The 18,193-nt window shown below is 43.5% G+C and overlaps 1 protein-coding gene across 1 annotated transcript in view; it reads left to right on the forward strand.

The window, feature by feature from the left end:
- The first annotated feature begins 33 nt into the window (after positions 1-33).
- The window catches only part of EXD3 (exonuclease 3'-5' domain containing 3), a 459,528-nt gene continuing 441,368 nt past the window's right edge, over positions 34-18,193 (forward strand). The window contains exons 1-2 of the mRNA XM_025203011.1: positions 34-520; positions 15,061-15,174. The gene's annotated coding sequence lies outside the window, so the exon portion shown is untranslated. The remainder of the gene's footprint in view (positions 521-15,060; positions 15,175-18,193) is intronic.

Below are 18,193 nucleotides of genomic sequence, written 5' to 3' on the forward strand. Positions count from 1 at the left end.
CCCTGGCTCCCGGCGCGGGGCAGGGTGGTGGCAGGCGCGGGGGGGCCCCAGCCCCCGGCTCCCGGTCGGGCCCGCCTCCCCGGGCTGGTGGGTCCACAGCCAATGATTTCGGGGAGCAGCTGAAAAGAAAACACGGAGGGGAGCGGTCTCCGGGTCGGAGCGAGGCCGAGCAGGGCAGCGTCCCGTGGCACGAGCAGCCCGGAGATAGGGAAAGGACCCCGTGGGCCCCAGGGTAGATGTACCAGCAATTTGGCCCGGGCCAGGAGGAGTTGCCCAGGACTTGGCGGGGCAGCCGAGGTTGTGCAGGAGGCGATGCCAGGGCTGCAGCCTGGCACCCACCAAGGTCTCCCCCTGCTCACAGCTGGTGCAGCTGTGGGGGGAGTCTGTGGAAATTATGAAGTACCACGTTGCAAATCTTAAGAGTAGGCTTCAGATGCTGTAACTGAGCAGCACAGGGAACCAGAATGACCCATTCGTGATCAGTTGTATTGAAAGTCCTACCTTCAAGCCCCATGTCAAGGTGATGCAAGCTGTGACCGAATCCTGTTATTTCTGGTCAACAGTGGATATGAATGAGCTCTCTGATACTGCATGTTTCTTTTCCTTGTTCTCTTTCCCAAATCTGAGAGTGACTTCCGCATGTATGGTGACATTTTTAAATTGAGGATGTAAAAATCTCTTTAACTGCATTGAGTGAACAACCTAGGGATTAATAATGGAGTTTCCATAAGAATTTGCCTGAGAGGAGAGAATTGATCTTATGCTTTGGGGATAATTGACTGAATCCTTGTCTTTGGGCCTCTTGTGGATTTTTAAAAATGTCTCTCTAATTCTTGAATATTGGTTGAGGTGTGTGACCTTAAATTCATATTTGGGCTTTACTTTAGTGATCCTGGTAATAATCTCCAATGAGAGGGTTTAGGATCACTAGGACTGCAAACAGATGCTGCATTTGTCCTGGGAGAAGCCATTTTCTTTTGGGACAAATTGTGATTGTTCAGATGTCCTTATTTGTTGTCCCAGGACTAACTCTAAAAAGGTTTGCAGGATAAGAGTGCTAACAGTTTATCCTAGGATATTGCAAAGTGCAGCTGAAGGGCTGTCTCGGGTTTGCATCATTGGATCAGTGGCAGAAAAGCAGCAGTACGTTCAACTTGATTGGAAGGGTGATGTGTGTACGCACCAATCCTGTGACTTTGCTGTTCTGGAACAAGCACAGGCACAACTGGTCCTGGGTCAGATACACATCTGTTCCTAGCCTAAGTTTAAAAGCCAGATAAAAGTGCTCTCAAAGAGTGGCCAACAACAGAATTTCCAAGGGAGTTTGTGGGAGGGAGTTCAGCAGCTGCTTGATAGACAACTTGGTCTCTGTGAAAAGCCTTAATTTAGAGCAGAGATGTCAAACTCACATTGTGGCCTTGGTCAGATATGGACTGCAGGTTTCCTCATCATCTCTACCCAGACTGTGGGGCACGGGGAAGCTGTGATGGCATCAGCAGCTCTAGCTCCAACCCAGGGCAGATGGTGGCCGCTCCAGCCCCTGTGCCACAGCATGCCCTATGCAATGGTGGCAGCTCCAGCTCTGGTACCAGCATGGGGCACATAGTGGAGGATTGGTGACCAGGAAGGTAGGGCTGCAACAGTGCAGATGGGCAAAGTGAACTGCTGCCAACTGCCACGTCCATCAGGCATTGAATACAGGTTTCCCTTGCTTTATACGGGTTCTGTATGTGCGAATTCGCTCTTATGCGATGACCCTTTTTATACCAAAATTCATTATATGCCAGGTAAATTCACTCCTATGAGAGGGATGGGGGGGAAGCCTGCAGTCAACTGCTTTGTGTGGTGCATTGTGGGAGTGATGCACATCAAAATATAGTCTGTGTGGATCTGTTCTCCTTACTCATTGTTTGCAACACCCCTGTTATGGTAATTTCACCACCACCCTCTCTCTTGTGTGTATTGTCTGCAGTTGGTGAGTACCAAAATTGTGTTGTAGAAGTGGTAGAAATGGGTTTGGGGTGTCAGTATAGTCGAGGTCTTGGAACATATCCCTATTTGTTACATTGGAAAGTGGGTTCCCTATATGCGAATTTGAGTTATGTGTTGTTTTCCAGGAACGCATGGACAGCATAAAGCAAGGGAAACCTGTAGTGATCCACCATAACGTCAGTGACACCACAGAAGGCGTTACTGCCTAGTTTTAGGATTGCCATAATGGTCTGGGAAAGATGCAGAAAGAGAAATGTGAAGATCCCTTCCAACCCTAACTTTGTACAATTCTAAGATGATCTTGGAAATGAAGTAAAAATGGTATAAACACCAAGATCTGCAAACATAGACCCAAAGCATCATTGATACAATGTACCCAAATAGTGAGGGGCATGTAAGGATCCCTTTTTTTAAATAGTCTATATACCAATGTTAGGATCCTAGATTCTCATGTACCAGAAGGTGTGATTTGGTTGGTATTAATGAATCTTGGAGTAGCAATTTGGCCTGGCATGTTAACATTTGTTACAACATATTCTGTAAAGGTAGAGTGCCCAAAGGGGTTGACCCGTGGCAAGTTTACATAAAGACACCACTGCTTGTTACAGAGTGCAGGGCATTTAGAATCACAGGATCTCAAAATCTAATAAAATCTAACTAGTAAAAATTAAGATGGGCCCCTGGTACAGGCTGCTTGTGCTCACTGGAGAACAGAGTTGGTCCTAAAGCATGTGTCCATAATTTGTCCTTAACGTACAGGAAGAAAAACTGTTTTTAGAGGTGGGTTCAACTGGGAACAATCGTTAGACATCTCATGCAGCCAGTAATAAAACTTCCTTAAAATTTTACAAGTAATTAATGATAATTTCTTAACATAGAAAATTCTGCATCCATCACAAGATAATTCAATATGGACTCTCATTCTGCAGACAAAGAAAAGTTAATCTGACCGAAAGCTTACCGGTTTACCATGTACAAGCTATCACAAATTTTTTACATTTACCCTGAACAAACAGAAGTTGTTCCAAACTACTATTTTATATACTGGATTTTCAGAAGGGCCGGTTATACAAAGTTTAAAGCCATTTTTGGTATAATTGATTGTAAATATCAAATTTATGGTGGGAAGCACTAGCTAAAACTGGGAAGTAGAATCATAGAATTGTTGAAGGATAGGCTCTTGCATGCTTCAAAAACTACAATTCTAGTTACAAAAAAATGGCAGAAAGTAGGCAGTTTGGTTCATATGAATGACTATATATTGGAGTCCAAAAAAATTAATGTTATCAACAACCAACAAGATTAAAATTATTATAAGACATTTAAAAAAAACACATTAGAGGGTCAGGCATAGACCCATTGCTAGAAGCTAACCAGTGATGCAGAAAAGGAAGAAGAGTTTAATTTCTATTTTGTATTGGCATGAAGCAGGGTAATGTATCCATCCCTGGGATTTTATAGGAACTACTTGAGAGTTCTCTGGATCAGTAATGTTTGAACAAGTCTTGGAACACAGGAATTGGAGGACTGCAAATGTAGTTCCAATATTTAAGGAGGGTGCAAAGTAAAAAACTAATGTGAAGAACTACAGACTGGTTAGCCCAGGGGTGGGCAAATATTTGGGCCAGAGCATCACTTAGTGAGTTTTGGTGAGCTGTTGCAGGCCAGGTCAGCACCCCTTTCCCATCCCCCACCCACAACAGTTAGCCAAAACTCCGTAAGTGGTAGACTGGCCCCAGACCCCTGCAGGCAGGGCGTACTCGGCCGGGTGGATGGGGCTACGGGTGGGTGGGGAGCAATGTCCAGGAATGGGATGGGTGGGCAGGGGCAGGGCTGGGCCCAGGATTATGGGCAGTGACAGTGTAGGGCTGGAGCAGAGCTGCGATCTGCTCCCCACATGACTGATAGTTACCAGCCCAACCCAGAAGGGCCCATGCACCTCTGGCTCATGCCCGTGACCCAACTCCCACTGGCCTTGCCCCAGCACAGGTGTGTGTGGGGAGCCCCAGTACAGTTATGAAGTGGCATGGTGCAGCAGCATGGGCCAGTCCCAATGAATTATGGCCAGATTAGGCTGCCTCACACTGTCAGGCTGCGCCTCTCTGCAGCCATGCTGTACTAGGGCTACACTCCACTCCCCCCCTTGGGTGAGGCCAGTAATGATACCTTGTGCAGGGAGCAAATTGTGTCTGTGCCCTGGCCTTGCGCTGTCATGGCACCACGATCCCCAGCCCTGGCCTTGTCTGTCTGTCTTGCTCCCAGATGCCGCTCCCCACCCAACTGGCGGCCCTATCCCATCTGCCTGGCTGAGTGCACCCTGCCCATGGGGGTCCCAGGCTGGTCTCCATGTAGACCCCACCTGCCAACTCTGTCTGGCACCCCTGCCGATAGGTGTGGGGTAGATGGGCTGGGGAACCTGGGCAGTGGGGCTGGGTCTGGCAGCAGCAATGACACTGGCAGTGGCAGCTGGAAGGAGCCACCACCGCAGGGGCTGATTGGAAGTTGAGTCTGGCTGCCATGCCATCTCAGCCCTGCTGCGCGCCTGAGGGTGGCAGGACTGGCCACATGTGCTATGATCTGGGCTGTCACCACTTGCAGACAGGGCCGAAGTTAAACGCTCTGGGAGCAGAGCACAAGGGGGAAGAGGGAAGACTGGTTCTGAAGGAGGGACACAGCCTAGGTTACCCCTCAGGTTCTGAAGAAGGACGGCAGGTGTTGGTTTACCTTAACTATTTGTCGCTTGCACACTTGCTGACCTGCCCTGGGAAGGAAGCTGGGTGAGTGACCTGCTTACAGGTGTGCGGGCCAGGAGCGATCCGGGCCCTTTTTGTGCTCTGCGCGGGCTGTGGCCAGCAGCCCGGGCACGCTGGGTCGGAGAGAACAGGCGACATGCTAGAATTAGGCACGCACGTGTAATGGTTGATTCAAGATTGTTTACTTACACCGAAGATGGTCGCGGTGTAGGCTGGACAGTTTCCCAGGCACAGCTCCGCTTAAATCCTCGTTTGAGGACTCAGACAATACTCGGATCACTCCCACGGAGTTGTCGAGGCTCCGTGGATCCTTTTATTCACTCACAATTCACTCACACGAATTTGCTAGGCTCCGTGGGTCCTTTTGCGCGCAGGGAGAGGGATACGTCGGGGATTGCAAACTGCGACAGGGAGAGACTAGAGGCTGATCAGACCTCTGTTGCCTGCTTGAAATGCACTGGGTCCAATAGGCTCCCCAGCGCCTAGAGATCTTCACACAGCGTGAAGTCTCCTCCTCTTGGTGTTCATGGAGTCCTCCAACTTGGGCGGAAACCACTCAAGCTTTTTATACGGCAAAAAGCCAATTCGTCAGCCGCCACGTGTGAATAATTTCACGCAAGCCAATAATGGGGCTCGAATTAGAATACGAATGGCAGGAACTCTTTGCAACGTGCATTTCTGTGCTGCAAAAAAGAAATGCACACTGCAAAGAAAGCTACAATTTGGCGGGAAAATAATTCAGTGGTGCCAAAGCACACACACAAACAAAAATCACACCTTTGGGTTGTGACAACAGGGAGACTCTGTTTTGAAAAGAGTTATTCAGAAGGGCTTAGAGTTTATCATAGGTAATCTTGAGCCTTCACTGCATTATGGCCAAAAAGTGCTAAGGCTATCTTTAAATGTATCAAAAGGATAAAGTAGAAGTAGGCAAAACAGTCTTACCTGTGCATGTAGCACTGATGAAACCCTTCTAGAATCCTGTGCCTAGTATTGTCTATGCTTCAAGAAAGACTTGGAAATACTGGAGTGCGCTCAAAGGAAGACCACAAAAATGGTCCAAGTTTGGAGAGCAAACCTGAGGAAGTGAAACTTAAGAAGCAAAATTTACTCAAGCTTATTGAAGGGTCAAAAGGTGATGCTGACTCTGTACAGGTATTTATTTGTGGGAAAGAGATCTGATATTGGGCTCCTTTTGATCTTGCTGCCAAAGACAAAACAAAATCCAGTGGTTGGAAGTATAACTTAGATAAATTCTACCTTGAAATGTGATCCAATTTTTTAACAATGGAAGTGATTAAATATTGGAACAGCTTACCAGGGGAGGCAGTAAACTGGTTTGACTAAGACCTATACCTTGTGATTTCTATTTTGTATTTTTAAAATAATGTATTCACAGGCAAGTGCTACAGCAGAGGTAATTGATCAAAAAGAAGTTTCAAGACATAGAGAAGAACCTAAAGAAATATCCTCTGTATTCCTGCATATGAGTTTAAGGATTGAGGGTCAGAATCTGCAGGAATTGTGTATATTAGAAATAATTATGTTTAGCAGACCTGGTGCAGGTCAAATTTTGTCATCCCCTTTTCCGTTGAGTTTTGTGCTTGCAGCAGTGTAACACAGCAATCTGTCAGCTGTTTTAATCTAACACTTTAGTTAAGTCAGGGTAGGGGCTTGATCTCTGAGCTCCTTAAAAACTGCATCAGACTAACATATAATGGACAGAATCTATGTGTGAATTCAGAAGGGAAAACTAACATCACAAAGTTTACCTTAGCTCCACATCACAAATGGTTCATTTTCTAAAGAAACTTATATTGTATTTGTCCTTACTATAATATATGTCAAATAGGAAATGAGCACAGCTCTAAGAAAATGGAGTGAAAATTCCTGTGTAAATTGGAAACACTTAAATCTCTCCTGTCCCTAGTGAATTTGGAGGGTTAATTAAAGCTTTTTCAGCATTTTTATGTTAAGGGTCAGTTTTTAGTACAGATATTGTGGATGGATACCTCCTCTCCTATTTGTAAATGATAACAGTGAGAGAAGCTAGTCTGCATATCTACTCTCTCTTTGTCAATTGCAGCAACTCCTTGTATAGTAAAGTACCATTAGGCATATATTTCATGTATTTTTGCTGTCTTCAATGTGATATAACAGCTGGAAATAATGAGGAAAATATCAGCACCATCTGATCAGCCAACTCTCTGTGGACCTGGGGTCACCAACAGACTAGTTTGGAAAACAGTTAAACATTTTTTAATTCTTCAGGACAGTCTCCTCATCAACCAGATTTTAACAGTTTTAGATTTCAAAATGTGTTACTGAGTTTGAAATTTTTGCTAATTGTTTAGCCAGACAAATTCTTCTTCCATATGCAGCTCCATGGGTGTTTACAGCACTTTATAAACAAATAATAATGCAGCTCTTCAAGCAACATACAGTTTTAAATTAGACAAAGTGGAAGAAGGGATGATGACAAAGGCATTATAACGTTTATGAAAAAGCTAGAGTTACAGAAGCATAAACTCATTTGATACCCTTAGCGTTAACTAAACATCTGGTTCCTGTTTTGTGTGGCTTTAAACATGTCAATTTTAGCAAAATTAATTTAATGTAAGAGGGTTTGTGGATAGTGTCTGAGGTAGGGTTGAATGACCCAGATTCAGGGTGCAGTAGAAGAATGTGTCTGCATGGCATGTGGGATCAAGGAGGGTGTTTTAGGCAGAGATGTGGCCCAGGAGAAGTCTTACCATGTGAATGATAGAGAGCAATGTTTTTTGTGAAAGAAAATTCTTCTGGTGTTTCTCTTACCTTTTTCAGAATCTGTCTATGGGTATGTTGGAGCAGCATAGACATGAGCGTGAGCCTGGAAAGGCTAATGAAACAGGTTTCAGGCAGCCCGAGCTCTTTTCCTAAATCTAGCATTAACCTGCTGGGACGATTTGGACAAGTATGCAGATAAAAAAGTGTCCAATAAGTGCTAACTGTTATCGTGCCTACCCTGTTACACGTGTCATTAAGCAATTTGAGCAAATTATTTAAGCCCAGCAGGTCATTTAAGCCTGAGAGTAGTTCCATTGAAATCAATGGGACTCCTAATTTACTGAAAGGTAAGCATGTGTTGGAGCTCATTGCTGGATCAGATTACGTCTTAGTATCAGTTTTTTACCTGTAAAATGGAGTAGATGGTACTTACCTATCTTCATAAAATGTTTATGAAAAGATTATGGTTTATTGGTTAGGTGCCTTGTCATAACAAAGTTGGTATCTTTATTTAATCTGAAGAAATGGCCTTTGGAAACCATAGGTAGTAGCTTAGTTGTTTGGCTTCTCCTAATGAGTCTGTCCATGTCATTAATTTGAGGTGTCTCCCTTAAAGTTGTAATCATCATTGGCAGCCATCAGTCTCAGGAGACCATGGAGATTATGCCTTTGGTGGGTGGGTCATTGGGTACCACTGCAGCTTCTTTAGTGGCTGAGGAGTCTGATGTGCAACAAGCCGACCCTCCGGCAAGTTGCACACAAACTCAGTTGAGCTTGCACCGGCATGCCAAGTACCGTCTTGTCTTGCCTGCTTCTGACTCCTCTATTTCATCATTGAACCTCTCCATCTCAAAGTGACGTAGACCCTGCTTCATGGCATCTTTTCACTCACAGCAGTTCAAAGTGATTGATTTTTAGAGTTAGCCATCGATGAGCAGCTCACAAAGGTTTTTCTTGCAGACATCAACAAAACAGAGTTTGAGCCATCCAAGTTGATGTTTGCCAATGGGCAATGGCCAGCTCACTGTAGAGTATGTCCTTGGGGATTTGGCCATCGCTCATATGATTCACATGTCCTAACAGATGGTGACGTCTGTCTCAGGAGCATGAACATACTCCTGAGGATATCTTGGCCCATTCCAGAACAGCAAAGTTGGAGATTTTGTCATGCCATGTTATGCTCAGGATATGGTGGAGACATAGAAGATGGATACTGTTAGTTTTCTCCCTTGGCACAAGGAGTGCAAGTTTTGTTGCCAGTCAGTAGAGAACTAAGTACGCAGGCACTGTAGACAGACATCTTTGTCAATAGAGTGAGCGCTCAGTTTTTCCAAACTGTCTTTTGAAGTTTAGCCATGGCGTTGCTTGCCTTTCCAATGCAAACATTAATTTCAGCTTCCAAGCCAAGTTTGTGTGAGGTAGCAGAGCCCAAGTAAGTGAATTTTTTAATCACTTCCAGGCTTTCATCATTTATTCTTTCTTTAGGAGAGCGATCAACTTGTTGACCTATAACTACTGTCTTCTTTAGGCTAATGGTCAGACCAAAATCATCACAAGCATGAAAAAAGCAAACCATGAGATTTTGAAGTCCTGCTTCTGAATGACACTGCTGCATCATTGGCAAAGAGCATTTCATGGACAAGAACTTCTTGGGTTTTCGTTTTTGCTTTGAAACGAACAAGGTTAAAGAGTTTCCTATTGGATCTGGTCTGAAGGTATACTCCTGAAGAGCCACTAAATGTATATTTGAGTAGGACAGTGAAGAAAATCCCAAAAAGTGACAGAGTTAGAGCCCTGATTGACACCACTCTTGATTTCAAATTCTTCTGAATGTGGTCCATCAAACTGCACCGTTCCACGCATACTGACGTGGAAGGACTTGATACTTGGAGGGCAGCTAATCTTCTTCAGAATTTGAAACAAACCATCTCTGCTGACAAGACCAAAAGCTTCAGTGAGATTGACAAATACTATGTGCAGATATTTTCTTTGTTCACTGCACTTTTCTTGTAGCTGTCTCGAGGAAACTATAATCTCTTGTCGTGGATCTACTGGATCTGAAACCACATTGAGACTCAGGGTAGACTGTCTGCAAGGGTCTGCAGTCGTAGCAGGACAACTTTGGCAAACAGCTTCCCAATGATGCAAAGTAAGGATATACCATGATAGTTATTGCAGTCACTTATATAACCGTTGTGTTTGTACAGAGTGACTGTGTTTGCATCCTTCATGTCTTGAGGAACTCCACCTTCTCTCCAATACATACATATTAGGAGGAAGACGGATTTCCTGCTCTTAGTAACTTCAGCTGGTATGTAATCCATACCTGGGGCTTTACCCCAAGCAAGCTGATCAATGGCTTTTTCTATTTCGTCAATGGTAGGTTCATGGTCAAGTGCTGTCAAGTGCATTGAGAGCAGAGTCACAGACCACATTTTCCTGAGTAGAGTTCTGAGTAATGTTCAACCCATCGATCCATCTGCTTATTGCGGTCATTGATGGCTTCACCTGTAGAGGATTTTAAAGGATTCAGAACAGGCCTGAGAGCTTTCCTGATGCTCCCATACATTGCTTGCATGTTGCCTTGGTCAACAACTTTTTGGATACTTTCGCACAGTTGTAGCCAGTGATTGTTTGCACACTGTATCACTGTACATTTGAGCTTTTGCTGGATCTCTTGAAGTGCCTGCAAGTTGGAGTAGCTAAGGTCACACTTGTATTTAAGGAAACCTGACCATTTCTTTTCTATGAGTGAGATCATTTCAGATTAGTTCTCATCAAACTAATCATTTGAGCTGCGATGCAAGGTACCACAAGGGTCCAAGGCAGTTTGATAGCTTGTTCCTTTGAGCTGAATCCATTTCTTCTCAGCAGTATTACACAGCTTAAGAGATGATAGAGCCCTGGAGAGTTTTGATAAATCAAGATGATGTGTCTTTAGCTTTCAGTCACATAGCATTTATTTGTAGTAAGGAGAGTTTCTTATTCCTGTACAATTTCCTGGGACACACTTTGACTTTAGTGCATATCAGTGAATGACCACTATCAGTCAGCACTCTGATAGGATGGCATGATGATTACATCACGAAGTCTTGCGAGCGGGTGATAATCAAGCTGAGTTCATGCCAGTGTCCAGATCGTGGGTGGCACCAAGGTACTTTATGTTGAGCTTTCACACTGAAGAAACAATTTGTTTATACATAGCTCATTACATGAACAAAGCTCAAGCAAAACATTTGTCCGTTTTCATTCATTTTGCTGATACCATTGGTGCATACACTGTGCAGCCAGGCAGCACACTCAGCACCAACCCTTGTGTTGAAGTCTCCAAGCAGGAGGATTTTTTCATTATGTGAAATATTACTGACTAAAGCACTAAGCTCATCGTGGAAGTGGTCCTTTGATTCAGATGAAACGGTGAGAGTAGGGGGATATGCACATAAGAGATTGGCAGGACCAGAGGCAGTAGTGAGTCAAAGCACTATTAATCTTTTGGAGCCCTTGCTTGGGGGTTTTATTGCAAACAACAGTTTATTTTTGAGTGCAAAGCCAACGCCATGCTCTCCAATTTCTTTGGGCTGTTTACCACACCAGAAAAAGGTGTACTTCTTCTCTTTTAGGCAGCCAGTCCCTGGCAGTCTGGTCTCTCGTAGAGCAGCAATCTTGACATTCAGTCTTAGGAGTGATGCATCAATGACTTCAGTTTTATGCGCATAGTGAATTGTTTGGAGGCCATTGGATATACCTGGGGTCATTGTATGTACATTGCAACTTACAGTCTATAGGACTGAAAGTTTTTCCTTGCATTTTAATAGTAGCTGGTGGTGCACAATAGCAGTTTGCTTTGAAGTTGAATCTCTAAGCTCCAAGCAGCCATTGACACAGCAGACTGGCAGGAAAACACCTTATTGGCTGGGGACTGCCCAGCTTGAGGTGGGCAGTAGTTTTCCAATGGGGTTCAATGACTTCTCCCACCATCAGAGACAACCTCTGGTGCCTGGATCGATGCCAATCGATCCATGGCTTATAACTGGTAATCGTTGACTCTTGTTTGTTTCAACATGTTGGCGAAACTGAAGTAACCTCTCCAGGGCAGAAAAGCCTGGGTGTTTGCTAGGTGATCAAGAATTGCCCAAGCATCAGAATCACCCTGTCAAATCTGCTGACTTATCTGTTGGAAAGGTAGAACCAATATGATGTGGGGACAGGAAAGTTGTTAGGAGCTGCCAGAAAGAAGATTGAATTAATCGCCTGTCTTAGGGGCTCCAGTCCGGATTTTCTTTCAGGGTTTATTCCTTTAGCCTTAACCTCTCCCAAGGCAGTGGTTGTGGTTACTGTCATCTTCTTCCACCAGCTTTGCCATATACTCTTCTGCTGCAGCTGTTGTTGCAATGACTAGAGGACAGCTCTTAATGATGAGAACTGTTGTCCCTCCCTTATGTAATCTCTTGTGCATAACAGGAGGAGGGAATGGTCAAGGAAGAGAACACAGGCAAAGGTAAATTTAAGCAAAGCAAGAAAAGCTTTTAATTGAATGCCATTGCATTCTTAATGAACAGCAAAAGATTAAGAACATGGTTCTACAAAACACTTTACGTGTAGAGGCACCACCTTTGCTTGAAAGTATGTGAGCATGAATTGCCTTCGGAGGTGCACTGGGTTTGATTCTCTACTCACATGTACCAGTGTAGCTCTGTAGATGCTGGAGGAGTAACTTCAGTTTTACACTAACGTAAGTCAGATCAGAAACAGATTAACTGTAGGGCTGTGCAAAGCTTTGGGTGCTGATTCGATTCGGAGGAGATTTGGTCCAATTTGGTGGCCAAATCTCTGAATCTGAATTGAATCAGAGGACCAATTAAAAGGTCTGAATTGATTCAGAAAAGATTCGGAGAACTTCAGTGATTCAGGCAGTCCCCGCCTGCTGCAGGAGGGAGCTGGACCTGGACTCTGAGCTGGTAAGTAGGGGGAGGGGCTGAGGAGGGGGGAGGGGGACCATGGAGGGACCCCTGCCAGGTACCATCCCCTGTCTGCTCCCCCAGCCCCCCCATTGCCGCCCCGCCTGGCCCTAGCTCCGGGCCTTTTAAAAAAAGTCCACACTCACCAGGTGTTGCTGAGCAGGGGGGCGATCCCCGCTGCCCCCACTGCCCCATGCTGTGTGAGGGGCTCTGTCACAAGTTCCCTGACCCCTGTATGCTGTCCCAGCCCCCACATGGCTGCCCTGCCTGCCCTAGCTCCAGCCCTTTAAGAAAAAAAACCCCAGCCCCCCCAGACTCATCAGCTGCTGCAGCGGCCTTGGGGCTTCTGGGGGCTCATGCAGAGCCCCCCACACAGCGCGAGGCAGTGGGGGTCAGCGGGGATTGGCCCCCTGCCAGGCAGCAGCTGGTGAGCGGGGGCTTTTTTTTTTCAAAGTGCCGGGAGTTGGGGCGGGCAGGGCAGCCATTGAGAATAGGCGGTGGATGGGCCTGTGTGATTCAGAGATTAGGCTGATTTGGCAGCAGCTGAATCTTCGAATCAGATTCGGACAAATCGATTTGGGACAGTGATTCGAATCATCGAATCGAATCACTGTCCCCCGAATTGGCTGAATCCGAATCCAAAGCGAATACTAGTCACTTCACACAGGCCTAATTGACTGCACTCAGTACATGTTGCTAGACTTAACACAGTTTGGGACCTTTGTTAGGTAATATGTAGCCAGAATAGGAAAGTGATCATGTGGTGTTTCTCACATTTATGCCTTTGTTCCTTGCCTATTAATAAGCCTTCCCTCTTCATTTTGCATCTGTGCCAAGGGTGTTACAAGAATGTTGACTAAACTGTAATGTAAATATGAGGTATTGCCATTGTAGAGCACTCTTTTTTTGAAAACATATGCTGCACTCTCCTTGTCACGCTATTTGCACATCCTTACAATGAAGTTTATTTTTGGACATTGTTGACAGTCATGTAACAATAATACAAAGCATTTTCATGGTGTATTAGATAAACCATGCAGATATGTAACAGAGCTGTAATGTATAGTAACTAGGCTCTGTGCATGCCCCATTGAACTCCTCAACCACAAACTTTTGTCATGCATGTCTTACTCCTTTATCATTTTATCAGATGAAAAAGCAGCTGGTAAATAAGTGTCTTTAAAAAATCACATGAGGAAATATTGGGAAGGCTGTGGGTTCTCTGGTAGTGACTGTTACAGTACAGTACAGTTGCAGAATGTTTTAATCATCATCCATTGTTTGCTTTTACTTGTACCTCTCTGCAAATTTTGATTCTAGACTCAAGTTTCCATGGCTGAAATACGGTTTTAAAGAAGGATTTTTTCCCCCCCATTTTTTGGGCAAATTGCTTCAGTTATGTTTGGGTTATATGTTCATGAAAGAAAAATTCCCACTTTAAAAACATCCAGAACACTGTCTATCCAGTGAACTTTAAATGTCAAACTTTGCCTGAACCTAAGCTTCCTCAAGGGGTGAGTTGTTACGTCAGAAAAGGAACTGGCTGGAAAATTACAGAATGGATGAATGTTTGAAAATGTGGGCTAAAGCACAGTAGGAATTTCACATTGCTTGGAAAAAGACCATTTAATGGATGCTGGATTAAACTGATCCACTTCAGTTGTGTCAGAGATATGGTTGCTTATACATTTGGGGAAAATGTCTCTTAATATCCCAAAGGTATGTGAAATCTAACATTGTTAGAAACTGAAGGAGAACTGGTTTAACATTTGAGTTACAGGGAAAAATTGCACTTTTCCACTTTCAAGTAAAAACAGCCAGTGTTTCAGACTCTTTGTAAGGCATGTCTTTAGTGGGACTGGTAGTGGATCTATAATAGATCCAGTAGTAGATCTATGAAAAATTTGTTAAAAATCACACAATTTAAAGTTTTTTTTCTCATAAGCAATTGCCTTGATTCCATAGGGACATTCATATGACAGTGAATGAGAAGGAAGATTTTGTCAAGATGATCTGCGTTTTAAAATGTGATCCATTTGAGTTGTTAGAATGTGAATCAGTAAACATTGCATTAGGAATCCTTATTCACTCCCTTGTTATGTAAATGATGCAGTTGCCCCATTACCTTAATGAAGAGATTGCATTTAGCAAGAAAAGAGATTTTAGCAAGTTCAGGAAAGCGCTTAAGCATGTTCTTAAGTCCGTCTTTGTTCAGATAAGCGAGTAGATACCTATTCAGCATTTAAGCATGTGAAGTTTGTTGTCGTCACTAGGACTTGAGTATACGTTTAAATGCTGTCCTGATTCTGAATTAGGGGATAAGCGTGCAGAAAAGTATAGGCAGACAAGGTTCTTTGGGTAAATCTGATATCTTTTCTTACACCAACTAAATAGTTGGAAAAAATGTTCTTAGCAAGCTTTCAGGTTTAAAAACCCTTCTTCAGCCTGAGGAAGCATCTGGTCTAATAAAAGATATCAGTTTTACCCAAAAAACCTTGTCTGCCTATGTCCTTAGACCAAAACGGCTACAACCTACACCCTTGTAATAGAGAAGTATATAAACATGACCAAATGTGTTTGATTCTTTTCAGGTATATAACAGAAGTGGAATTATCTTGTCCTCACTGAGCAAGCAGCACTGTCCTCACAGGTACCTTTGCTGTGTCCTTGGACCCAAACCTCTATAAGCTGGGATCTGTGAGCAGGTATGCAAACTATCTCATTGTCACAGTTTGACACTGGGACTTAAAATCAGCTTAAACTCTGGCCAGTTTATGATGACTTTTCTCACTGGAATTCATTCCTAAAGGGTCTACCAACCCCACAAGCAGCTGTAGTTTGTTTTCAGGGGACACTGTCTTCATGCAGGTGTCTTAAAGCAAACCCAACCATTAGCAAAGTCACACTAGTTCGAGTTGTAGCAAGAACTGTCTTATCACCATTGCTGTTTATATGGCACTGGTGATGTCCTTTCAAAACAATCAATGATTTATGGCATAGCAAACGTATTTAGGAATAGGTTTGAAAGGGTCTCTTTACCTTTTTGTCTGTGAACTTCATGCACCAAGGGTTTCTAAGATCCAGTCTGCAGCCTTGATCATCCAGCCTGTGGGGCTCTGGCAGGCACATTGCATGCAGCTCATCCTGGCTCCAGTTCATATGCTGCATGCGACATGCAGAGCATATCTAGTATTGGCTGCACATGGCCCAGGGCCAATCTGGGCATAAACTGGGGACAGGTCATAAATTAGCCCTGCATCCCAAAGCTAGAGCACAGGGGCCTGTCCGGCATGGGTATCACATGCAGTGTGTGCCCCAGACAAGCTCTGCATGCTTCATTTAGTATGTGTTCTGGACTGGCCCTATGTCGCCACATGCTATGAACAGGTCTGGCCAGCATGTGCTGCATAAGGCATACAGGGCTGGAGTTAGCATGTGATGCCAGCAGCACACACGGCCAGTCCAGGACACACACTGCATGCAATATCTGCATCTGACCCACAGACTGGCCCTGTGCACCTCATCCACTTTGCAGGACTGGATGATTTAAACATCCCTGTTATACATGATTCCCAGTGTTACTGCAAGGTTGGAGCATCTCTGTGTACTGTGCCATGGCATTCATTTCATTTTATGGTCCAGGGTGTTAAGTGAAGTTCCATATTTTGTGCATTCAAACTCAAACAGCTTGGTTAGCCAGGCCTTTGGGATCTTACTTGCATGTATTGAGCATATAGTATTTCAGTTAGGTATGTATGGGCATAACATTTACTGCTTGATAAACAGATTTACTGTGTGCCACCTTTTCCATGTGCGTGCACTTACCCCACAGCAAATGAAAGCTAAACACTGGTAGCTTAGTCCTCACTGATAGAATGGGTTAGTTTCTGCAAGCCATGTGGTAAGAATCATGTCACTATGGAGCAGTGGTTGCATGGGGAAAGCTCTGCTTCCTTTCTTCCACTGGTAAAGTTTTTTTTATATGTCTTTACCTTAAGGTAGTGTACTCACACTTTTTTAGCCCCTTGGCCATAATATTGAGTGACTAGCCTGCTATGAGCAACATTGTACTTTACTCTTCTTTCAATGTCAGTTTAACTTTTTAATTCCCAGTGGACATAGGCAGCATTAGATGTTCTCACTAGTGCTATAAAGTCCCTCTTCATTGGTCATTCTGCAATTCCCGATAGCTAAAATAAATGTTGAGGAATTCAGGTAATCTGCTTAGGAAAGATAACACCAACCTAACCCTCTAGGGTATTGAACACTAGTTTTGTGTGCTTGTGTGATTCTAGGTATTCTAGAATAATATAAAGAAATCCAAAGATCTTTGCATGGCATAATTCACAAATAAGTGCTGTTTGAGTTATTATTTCACCTGTTGCTCATCTGGAAATAAAGGTTGGCATAATAATTCAAAGTACCTTGAAAATCTAATTTTTGTTTTCATCAGTGTAATCCTTATTGCAATTGTTTTAAAACTTAATTTAAAATTTCACTAGGGGGCAATCTTTCCTAATAAAGGATATTGGATGCAACGTTAGCAAGGTCATATATCTCTTAAACAGAGAGAGAGACTGAGGTGAAAATCATTCTTAATTTGCTGTCCTTCATAGTAGAATGGTTAAGGTCTGAGATTTATGATATATAATGCCATCACTCTTTTTGTAGCTCATACTACTAGCAGGACAAAATTCCAGAGGACTAGGACAGCTTAATGCCTGTGTTCTGAAAAAGGTAATAGCAGTCTGTTAGGTAATGCTTTCTGAACCATGGTTTTAATCATCTAAACACTATGCTTCTATCAATGTCTTTATACGAGGGGATAGCATGACCCTAAATTTGTGCTCATTTGAGAGTGGTTGTAGTCCCATTTGTGTTGCTGCCTTTTTGTACATGTACACTTAAATGTGCCAAAAACATGTTCCCCCTTCTACTCCTAGCACTGATACTTGTTCTGTAATTCTGGACAAATTACTTAATTACTTCAGTTTCTCAGCTAAGATTTGGAGGAGGGTAATTCCTATTTTACAAGGGGATTGATTAATTCTCATGATGTGTGGAAAGTGCTTTAAAATGGAGAAGTTTTATGGAAATTGGTAAGTGTTGGACAAAGTGGCAAAAGCCAGGAAAATTTGAGGTTAAAATTAAAGTTTAACTTTTACCATTGCGGGCATGATTTTTTTATTATTATTATTTTGATTACTTATTTAAAAAAAAGTTATCTAATGTAGTTTTAGATTTCCTGGCTATTGTTGGTTTCTGTACCCACAACATACATTATTCATGCTTAGGAGCCACGGGTGATCTGCGAACATACTCTTGAACTTATCTAGATATACAGACATAAATTTAAACAAAACCAGGCCAAATCAGCTTTGACAACATTCGTTAATTAATAACAGCTAATTCTAGTTGTTAGTCTAAAGAAGATTATGCTGCATTTGAAGGTTTATCTAAGACTACACCAGCTGTGTGGTTGGTCTAATAAAAGATATCATTAGGTACCTACTCAAATCGTGATTTTGCGGAAATTGCGAAATAAGATGATCTCTGCAAAATCCACAGAAAAAAAAGTCCTAAAAATAAAATGCTGGCTCCCCAGTATAGCTGGCCCCCGGGGGGTGAGAGGAAAAGGAGGACTGCCTGTCATAGATTCATAGAAGTTAGGGTCGGAAGGGACCTCAGTAGATCATTGAGTCCAACCCCCTGCATAGGCAGGAA

Source organism: Alligator sinensis, unplaced genomic scaffold, assembly GCF_000455745.1.
Source record: "Alligator sinensis unplaced genomic scaffold, ASM45574v1 scaffold235_1, whole genome shotgun sequence".
Classification (NCBI taxonomy): domain Eukaryota; kingdom Metazoa; phylum Chordata; order Crocodylia; family Alligatoridae; genus Alligator; species Alligator sinensis.